The sequence below is a fragment of the Osmia lignaria genome, unplaced genomic scaffold, assembly GCF_051020975.1.
Source record: "Osmia lignaria lignaria isolate PbOS001 unplaced genomic scaffold, iyOsmLign1 scaffold0005, whole genome shotgun sequence".
Lineage (NCBI taxonomy): Eukaryota > Metazoa > Arthropoda > Insecta > Hymenoptera > Megachilidae > Osmia > Osmia lignaria.
Genome location: NW_027478162.1, coordinates 19669836 through 19680884, shown reverse-complemented (window position 1 = coordinate 19680884; position 11049 = coordinate 19669836).

Sequence of the window (11049 nt, the reverse complement as noted above, 5' to 3'; positions counted from 1 at the left end):
GTGGCATTTGCGGCTCGCACTAGTGCAGAGTTATCTCAAAGAAAGGGGCCACGGTGTTTCTGTATCTCTATTATGTTGGTGCGGCTTCGGAACTTTTAAATATCTCGATATATCTCGAAAACTACGCTTCTGATCAAAAAATATCATAGAACATAAATTGTAGGAAACATAATTCTCTACAAAAAAGGTCTCTTAACATTTTGCCATAGCTCGCTTCGTTTCCGAGATATTTGCAGATATATCTCAAGGGAAGGGGCCTGACGGACATATTTCGAGATATTTCTTCTTCTTGTTGTTCTTCTTCTGCACAGCTAAGCTGGAAGTGGCATTTACAGCTCGCAATAGTGCAGAGTTATCTCAAAGAAAGGGGCCACGGTGTTTCTGTATCTCTATTATGTTGGTGCGGCTTCGGAACTTTTAAATATCTCGATATACCTCGAAAACTACGCTTCTGATCAAAAAATATCATAGAATATAAAAAGTAGGAAACTTAATTCTCTACAAAAAAGGTCTCTTAACATTTTGCCATAGCTCGCTTCGTTTCCGAGATATTTGCAGATTTATCTCAAGGGAAGGGGCCTGACGGACATATTTCGAGATATTTCTTCTTCTTGTTGTTCTTCTTCTGCACAGCTAAGCTGGAAGTGGCATTTGCGGCTCGTACTAGTGGAGAGTTATCTCAAAGAAAGGGGCCACGGTGTTTCTGTATCTCTATTATGTTGGTGCGGCTTCGGAACTTTTAAATATCTCGATATATCTCGAAGACTACGCTTCTGATCAAAAAATATCATAGAACATAAAAAGTAGGAAACTTAATTCTCTACAAAAAACGTCTCTTAACATTTTGCCATAGCTCGCTTCGTTTCCGAGATATTTGCAGATTTATCTCAAGGGAAGGGGCCTAACGGACATATTTCGAGATATTTCTTCTTCTTGTTGTTCTTCTTCTGCACAGCTAAGCTGGAAGTGGCATTTGCGGCTCGCACTAGTGCAGAGTTATCTCAAAGAAAGGGGCCACGGTGTTTCTGTATCTCTATTATGTTTGTGCGGCTTCGGAACTTTTAAATATCTTGATATATCTCGAGAACTACGCATCTGATCAAAAAATATCATAGAACATAAAAAGTAGGAAACTTAATTCTCTACAAAAAAGGTCTCTTAACATTTTGCCATAGCTCGCTTCGTTTCCGAGATATTTGCAGATTTATCTCAAGGGAAGGGGCCTAACGGACATATTTCGAGATATTTCTGCTTCTTGTTGTTCTTCTTCTGCACAGCTAAGCTGGAAGTGGCATTTGCGGCTCGCACTAGTGCAGAGTTATATCAAAGAAAGGGGCCACGGTGTTTCTGTATCTCTATTATGTTGGTGCGGCTTCGGAACTTTTAAATATCTTGATATATCTCGAGAACTACGCATCTGATCAAAAAATATCATAGAACATAAAAAGTAGGAAACTTAATTCTCTACAAAAAAGGTCTCTTAACATTTTGCCATAGCTCGCTTCGTTTCCGAGATATTTGCATATTTATCTCAAGGGAAGGGGCCTGACGGACATATTTCGAGATATTTCTTATTCTTGTTGTTCTTCTTCTGCACAGCTAAGCTGGAAGTGGCATTTGCGGCTCGCACTAGTGCAGAGTTATCTCAAAGAAAGGGGCCACGGTGTTTCTGTATCTCTATTATGTTGGTGCGGCTTCGGAACTTTTAAATATCTCGATATATCTCGAAAACTACGCTTCTGATCAAAAAATATCATAGAACATAAATTGTAGGAAACATAATTCTCTACAAAAAAGGTCTCTTAACATTTTGCCATAGCTCGCTTCGTTTCCGAGATATTTGCAGATATATCTCAAGGGAAGGGGCCTGACGGACATATTTCGAGATATTTCTTCTTCTTGTTGTTCTTCCTCTGCACAGCTAAGCTGGAAGTGGCATTTGCAGCTCGCAATAGTGCAGAGTTATCTCAAAGAAAGGGGCCACGGTGTTTCTGTATCTCTATTATGTTGGTGCGGCTTCGGAACTTTTAAATATCTTGATATATCTCGAGAACTACGCATCTGATCAAAAAATATCATAGAACATAAAAGGTAGGAAACTTAATTCTCTACAAAAAAGGTCTCTTAACATTTTGCCATAGCTCGCTTCGTTTCCGAGATATTTGCATATTTATCTCAAGGGAAGGGGCCTGACGGACATATTTCGAGATATTTCTTCTTCTTGTTGTTCTTCTTCTGCACAGCTAAACTGGAAGTGGCATTTCCAGCTCGCAATAGTGCAGAGTTATCTCAAAGAAAGGGGCCACGGTGTTTCTGTATCTCTATTATGTTGGTGCGGCTTCGGAACTTTTAAATATCTTGATATATCTCGAGAACTACGCATCTGATCAAAAAATATCATAGAACATAAAAAGTAGGAAACTTAATTCTCTACAAAAAAGGTCTCTTAACATTTTGCCATAGCTCGCTTCGTTTCCGAGATATTTGCAGATTTATCTCAAGGGAAGGGGCCTGACGGACATATTTCGAGATATTTCTTCTTCTTGTTGTTCTTCTTCTGCACAGCTAAGCTGGAAGTGGCATTTGCGGCTCGCACTAGTGCAGAGTTATCTCAAAGAAAGGGGCCACGGTGTTTCTGTATCTCTATTATGTTGGTGCGGCTTCGGAACTTTTAAATATCTTGATATATCTCGAGAACTACGCATCTGATCAAAAAATATCATAGAACATAAAAAGTAGGAAACTTAATTCTCTACAAAAAAGGTCTCTTAACATTTTGCCATAGCTCGCTTCGTTTCCGAGATATTTGCATATTTATCTCAAGGGAAGGGGCCTGACGGACATATTTCGAGATATTTCTTCTTCTTGTTGTTCTTCTTCTGCACAGCTAAGCTGGAAGTGGCATTTGCGGCTCGCACTAGTGCAGAGTTATCTCAAAGAAAGGGGCCACGGTGTTTCTGTATCTCTATTATGTTGGTGCGGCTTCGGAACTTTTAAATATCTCGATATATCTCGAAAACTACGCTTCTGATCAAAAAATATCATAGAACATAAATTGTAGGAAACATAATTCTCTACAAAAAAGGTCTCTTAACATTTTGCCATAGCTCGCTTCGTTTCCGAGATATTTGCAGATATATCTCAAGGGAAGGGGCCTGACGGACATATTTCGAGATATTTCTTCTTCTTGCTGTTCTTCCTCTGCACAGCTAAGCTGGAAGTGGCATTTGCAGCTCGCAATAGTGCAGAGTTATCTCAAAGAAAGGGGCCACGGTGTTTCTGTATCTCTATTATGTTGGTGCGGCTTCGGAACTTTTAAATATCTTGATATATCTCGAGAACTACGCATCTGATCAAAAAATATCATAGAACATAAAAGGTAGGAAACTTAATTCTCTACAAAAAAGGTCTCTTAACATTTTGCCATAGCTCGCTTCGTTTCCGAGATATTTGCATATTTATCTCAAGGGAAGGGGCCTGACGGACATATTTCGAGATATTTCTTCTTCTTGTTGTTCTTCTTCTGCACAGCTAAGCTGGAAGTGGCATTTGCGGCTCGTACTAGTGGAGAGTTATCTCAAAGAAAGGGGCCACGGTGTTTCTGTATCTCTATTATGTTGGTGCGGCTTCGGAACTTTTAAATATCTCGATATATCTCGAAAACTACGCTTCTGATCAAAAAATATCATAGAACATAAAAAGTAGGAAACTTAATTCTCTACAAAAAAGGTCTCTTAACATTTTGCCATAGCTCGCTTCGTTTCCGAGATATTTGCAGATTTATCTCAAGGGAAGGGGCCTAACGGACATATTTCGAGATATTTCTTCTTCTTGTTGTTCTTCTTCTGCACAGCTAAACTGGAAGTGGCATTTCCAGCTCGCAATAGTGCAGAGTTATCTCAAAGAAAGGAGCCACGGTGTTTCTGTATCTCTATTATGTTGGTGCGGCTTCGGAACTTTTAAATATCTTGATATATCTCGAGAACTACGCATCTGATCAAAAAATATCATAGAACATAAAAAGTAGGAAACTTAATTCTCTACAAAAAAGGTCTCTTAACATTTTGCCATAGCTCGCTTCGTTTCCGAGATATTTGCATATTTATCTCAAGGGAAGGGGCCTGACGGACATATTTCGAGATATTTCTTCTTCTTGTTGTTCTTCTTCTGCACAGCTAAGCTGGAAGTGGCATTTGCGGCTCGCACTAGTGCAGAGTTATCTCAAAGAAAGGGGCCACGGTGTTTCTGTATCTCTATTATGTTGGTGCGGCTTCGGAACTTTTAAATATCTCGATATATCTCGAAAACTACGCTTCTGATCAAAAAATATCATAGAACATAAATTGTAGGAAACATAATTCTCTACAAAAAAGGTCTCTTAACATTTTGCCATAGCTCGCTTCGTTTCCGAGATATTTGCAGATATATCTCAAGGGAAGGGGCCTGACGGACATATTTCGAGATATTTCTTCTTCTTGTTGTTCTTCTTCTGCACAGCTAAACTGGAAGTGGCATTCCCAGCTCGCAATAGTGCAGAGTTATCTCAAAGAAAGGGGCCACGGTGTTTCTGTATCTCTATTATGTTGGTGCGGCTTCGGAACTTTTAAATATCTTGATATATCTCGAGAACTACGCATCTGATCAAAAAATATCATAGAACATAAAAAGTAGGAAACTTAATTCTCTACAAAAAAGATCTCTTAACATTTTGCCATAGCTCGCTTCGTTTCCGAGATATTTGCATATTTATCTCAAGGGAAGGGTCCTGACGGACATATTTCGAGATATTTCTTCTTCTTGTTGTTCTTCTTCTGCACAGCTAAGCTGGAAGTGGCATTTGCGGCTCGCACTAGTGCAGAGTTATCTCAAAGAAAGGGGCCACGGTGTTTCTGTATCTCTATTATGTTGGTGCGGCTTCGGAACTTTTAAATATCTTGATATATCTCGAGAACTACGCATCTGATCAAAAAATATCATAGAACATAAAAAGTAGGAAACTTAATTCTCTACAAAAAAGGTCTCTTAACATTTTGCCATAGCTCGCTTCGTTTCCGAGATATTTGCATATTTATCTCAAGGGAAGGGGCCTGACGGACATATTTCGAGATATTTCTTCTTCTTGTTGTTCTTCTTCTGCACAGCTAAGCTGGAAGTGGCATTTGCGGCTCGCACTAGTGCAGAGTTATCTCAAAGAAAGGGGCCACGGTGTTTCTGTATCTCTATTATGTTGGTGCGGCTTCGGAACTTTTAAGTATCTCGATATATCTCGAAAACTACGCTTCTGATCAAAAAATATCATAGAATATAAAAAGTAGGAAACTTAATTCTCTACAAAAAAGGTCTCTTAACATTTTGCCATAGCTCGCTTCGTTTCCGAGATATTTGCAGATTTATCTCAAGGGAAGGGGCCTAACGGACATATTTCGAGATATTTCTTCTTCTTGTTGTTCTTCTTCTGCACAGCTAAACTGGAAGTGGCATTTCCAGCTCGCAATAGTGCAGAGTTATCTCAAAGAAAGGGGCCACGGTGTTTCTGTATCTCTATTATGTTGGTGCGGCTTCGGAACTTTTAAATATCTTGATATATCTCGAGAACTACGCATCTGATCAAAAAATATCATAGAACATAAAAAGTAGGAAACTTAATTCTCTACAAAAAAGGTCTCTTAACATTTTGCCATAGCTCGCTTCGTTTCCGAGATATTTGCAGATTTATCTCAAGGGAAGGGGCCTGACGGACATATTTCGAGATATTTCTTCTTCTTGTTGTTCTTCTTCTGCACAGCTAAGCTGGAAGTGGCATTTGCGGCTCGCACTAGTGCAGAGTTATCTCAAAGAAAGGGGCCACGGTGTTTCTGTATCTCTATTATGTTGGTGCGGCTTTGGAACTTTTAAATATCTTGATATATCTCGAGAACTACGCATCTGATCAAAAAATATCATAGAACATAAAAAGTAGGAAACTTAATTCTCTACAAAAAAGGTCTCTTAACATTTTGCCATAGCTCGCTTCGTTTCCGAGATATTTGCATATTTATCTCAAGGGAAGGGGCCTGACGGACATATTTCGAGATATTTCTTCTTCTTGTTGTTCTTCTTCTGCACAGCTAAGCTGGAAGTGGCATTTGCGGCTCGCACTAGTGCAGAGTTATCTCAAAGAAAGGGGCCACGGTGTTTCTGTATCTCTATTATGTTGGTGCGGCTTCGGAACTTTTAAATATCTTGATATATCTCGAGAACTACGCATCTCATCAAAAAATATCATAGAACATAAAAGGTAGGAAAATTAATTCTCTACAAAAAAGGTCTCTTAACATTTTGCCATAGCTCGCTTCGTTTCCGAGATATTTGCATATTTATCTCAAGAGAAGGGGCCTGACGGACATATTTCGAGATATTTCTTCTTCTTGTTGTTCTTCTTCTGCACAGCTAAGCTGGAAGTGGCATTTGCGGCTCGTACTAGTGGAGAGTTATCTCAAAGAAAGGGGCCACGGTGTTTCTGTATCTCTATTATGTTGGTGCGGCTTCGGAACTTTTAAATATCTCGATATATCTCGAAAACTACGCTTCTGATCAAAAAATATCATAGAACATAAAAAGTAGGAAACTTAATTCTCTACAAAAAAGGTCTCTTAACATTTTGCCATAGCTCGCTTCGTTTCCGAGATATTTGCAGATTTATCTCAAGGGAAGGGGCCTAACGGACATATTTCGAGATATTTCTTCTTCTTGTTGTTCTTCTTCTGCACAGCTAAACTGGAAGTGGCATTTCCAGCTCGCAATAGTGCAGAGTTATCTCAAAGAAAGGAGCCACGGTGTTTCTGTATCTCTATTATGTTGGTGCGGCTTCGGAACTTTTAAATATCTTGATATATCTCGAGAACTACGCATCTGATCAAAAAATATCATAGAACATAAAAAGTAGGAAACTTAATTCTCTACAAAAAAGGTCTCTTAACATTTTGCCATAGCTCGCTTCGTTTCCGAGATATTTGCATATTTATCTCAAGGGAAGGGGCCTGACGGACATATTTCGAGATATTTCTTCTTCTTGTTGTTCTTCTTCTGCACAGCTAAGCTGGAAGTGGCATTTGCGGCTCGCACTAGTGCAGAGTTATCTCAAAGAAAGGGGCCACGGTGTTTCTGTATCTCTATTATGTCGGTGCGGCTTCGGAACTTTTAAATATCTCGATATATCTCGAAAACTACGCTTCTGATCAAAAAATATCATAGAACATAAATTGTAGGAAACATAATTCTCTACAAAAAAGGTCTCTTAACATTTTGCCATAGCTCGCTTCGTTTCCGAGATATTTGCAGATATATCTCAAGGGAAGGGGCCTGACGGACATATTTCGAGATATTTCTTCTTCTTGTTGTTCTTCTTCTGCACAGCTAAACTGGAAGTGGCATTCCCAGCTCGCAATAGTGCAGAGTTATCTCAAAGAAAGGGGCCACGGTGTTTCTGTATCTCTATTATGTTGGTGCGGCTTCGGAACTTTTAAATATCTTGATATATCTCGAGAACTACGCATCTGATCAAAAAATATCATAGAACATAAAAAGTAGGAAACTTAATTCTCTACAAAAAAGATCTCTTAACATTTTGCCATAGCTCGCTTCGTTTCCGAGATATTTGCATATTTATCTCAAGGGAAGGGTCCTGACGGACATATTTCGAGATATTTCTTCTTCTTGTTGTTCTTCTTCTGCACAGCTAAGCTGGAAGTGGCATTTGCGGCTCGCACTAGTGCAGAGTTATCTCAAAGAAAGGGGCCACGGTGTTTCTGTATCTCTATTATGTTGGTGCGGCTTCGGAACTTTTAAATATCTTGATATATCTCGAGAACTACGCATCTGATCAAAAAATATCATAGAACATAAAAAGTAGGAAACTTAATTCTCTACAAAAAATGTCTCTTAACATTTTGCCATAGCTCGCTTCGTTTCCGAGATATTTGCATATTTATCTCAAGGGAAGGGGCCTGACGGACATATTTCGAGATATTTCTTCTTCTTGTTGTTCTTCTTCTGCACAGCTAAGCTGGAAGTGGCATTTGCGGCTCGCACTAGTGCAGAGTTATCTCAAAGAAAGGGGCCACGGTGTTTCTGTATCTCTATTATGTTGGTGCGGCTTCGGAACTTTTAAGTATCTCGATATATCTCGAAAACTACGCTTCTGATCAAAAAATATCATAGAATATAAAAAGTAGGAAACTTAATTCTCTAGAAAAAAGGTCTCTTAACATTTTGCCATAGCTCGCTTCGTTTCCGAGATATTTGCAGATTTATCTCAAGGGAAGGGGCCTAACGGACATATTTCGAGATATTTCTTCTTCTTGTTGTTCTTCTTCTGCACAGCTAAACTGGAAGTGGCATTTCCAGCTCGCAATAGTGCAGAGTTATCTCAAAGAAAGGGGCCACGGTGTTTCTGTATCTCTATTATGTTGGTGCGGCTTCGGAACTTTTAAATATCTTGATATATCTCGAGAACTACGCATCTGATCAAAAAATATCATACTACATAAAAAGTAGGAAACTTAATTCTCTACAAGAAAGGTCTCTAAACATTTTGCCATAGCTCGTTTCGTTTCCGAGATATTTGCAGATTTATCTCAAGGGAAGGGGCCTGACGGACATATTTCGAGATATTTCTTCTTCTTGTTGTTCTTGTTCTGCACAGCTAAGCTGGAAGTGGCATTTGCAGCTCGCAATAGTGCAGAGTTATCTCAAAGAGAGGGGCCACGGTGTTTCTGTATCTCTATTATGTTGGTGCGGCTTCGGAACTTTTAAATATCTTGATATATCTCGAGAACTACGCATCTGATCAAAAAATATCATAGAACATAAAAAGTAGGAAACTTAATTCTCTACAAAAAAGGTCTCTTAACATTTTGCCATAGCTCGCTTCGTTTCCGAGATATTTGCAGATATATCTCAAGGGAAGGGGCCTGACGGACATATTTCGAGATATTTCTTCTTCTTGTTGTTCTTCCTCTGCACAGCTAAGCTGGAAGTGGCATTTGCAGCTCGCAATAGTGCAGAGTTATCTCAAAGAAAGGGGCCACGGTGTTTCTGTATCTCTATTATGTTGGTGCGGCTTCGGAACTTTTAAATATCTTGATATATCTCGAGAACTACGCATCTGATCAAAAAATATCATAGAACATAAAAGGTAGGAAACTTAATTCTCTACAAAAAAGGTCTCTTAACATTTTGCCATAGCTCGCTTCGTTTCCGAGATATTTGCATATTTATCTCAAGGGAAGGGGCCTGACGGACATATTTCGAGATATTTCTTCTTCTTGTTGTTCTTCTTCTGCACAGCTAAGCTGGAAGTGGCATTTGCGGCTCGTACTAGTGGAGAGTTATCTCAAAGAAAGGGGCCACGGTGTTTCTGTATCTCTATTATGTTGGTGCGGCTTCGGAACTTTTAAATATCTCGATATATCTCGAAAACTACGCTTCTGATCAAAAAATATCATAGAACATAAAAAGTAGGAAACTTAATTCTCTACAAAAAAGGTCTCTTAACATTTTGCCATAGCTCGCTTCGTTTCCGAGATATTTGCAGATTTATCTCAAGGGAAGGGGCCTAACGGACATATTTCGAGATATTTCTTCTTCTTGTTGTTCTTCTTCTGCACAGCTAAACTGGAAGTGGCATTTGCGGCTCGCACTAGTGCAGAGTTATCTCAAAGAAAGGGGCCACGGTGTTTCTGTATCTCTATTATGTTGGTGCGGCTTCGGAACTTTTAAATATCTCGATATATCTCGAAAACTACGCTTCTGATCAAAAAATATCATAGAACATAAATTGTAGGAAACATAATTCTCTACAAAAAAGGTCTCTTAACATTTTGCCATAGCTCGCTTCGTTTCCGAGATATTTGCAGATTTATCTCAAGGGAAGGGGCCTGACGGACATATTTCGAGATATTTCTTCTTTTTGTTGTTCTTCTTCTGCACAGCTAAGCTGGAAGTGGCATTTGCGGCTCGCACTAGTGCAGAGTTATCTCAAAGAAAGGGGCCACGGTGTTTCTGTATCTCTATTATGTTGGTGCGGCTTCGGAACTTTTAAATATCTCGATATATCTCGAAAACTACGCTTCTGATCAAAAAATATCATAGAACATAAATTGTAGGAAACATAATTCTCTACAAAAAAGGTCTCTTAACATTTAGCCATAGCTCGCTTCGTTTCCGAGATATTTGCAGATATATCTCAAGGGAAGGGGCCTGACGGACATATTTCGAGATATTTCTTCTTCTTGTTGTTCTTCTTCTGCACAGCTAAGCTGGAAGTGGCATTTACAGCTCGCAATAGTGCATAGTTATCTCAAAGAAAGGGGCCACGGTGTTTCTGTATCTCTATTATGTTGGTGCGGCTTCGGAACTTTTAAGTATCTCGATATATCTCGAAAACTACGCTTCTGATCAAAAAATATCATAGAACATAAATTGTAGGAAACATAATTCTCTACAAAAAATGTCTCTTAACATTTTGCCATAGCTCGCTTCGTTTCCGAGATATTTGCAGATTCAGCTCAAAGGAACTGGCCTGACCGACATATTTCGAGATATTTCTTCTTCTTGTTGTTCTTGCTCTGCACAGCTAAGCTGGAAGTGGCATTTGCAGCTCGCAATGGTGCAGAGTTATCTCAATGAAAGGGGCCACGGTGTTTCTGTATCTCTATTATGTTGGTGCGGCTTCGGAACTTTTAAATATCTTGATATATCTCGAGAACTACGCATCTGATCAAAAAATATCATAGAACATGAAAAGTAGGAAACTTACTTCTCTACCAAAAAGGTCTCTTAACATTTTGCCATAGCTCTCTTCGTTTCCGAGATATTTGCAGATTTATCTCAAGGGAAGGGGCCTGACGGACATATTTCGAGATATTTCTTCTTCTTGTTGTTCTTCTTCTGCACAGCTAAGCTGGAAGTGGCATTTGCAGCTCGCAATAGTGCAGAGTTATCTCAAAGAAAGGGGCCACGGTGTTTCTGTATCTCTATTATGTTGGTGCGGCTTCGGAACTCTTAAAT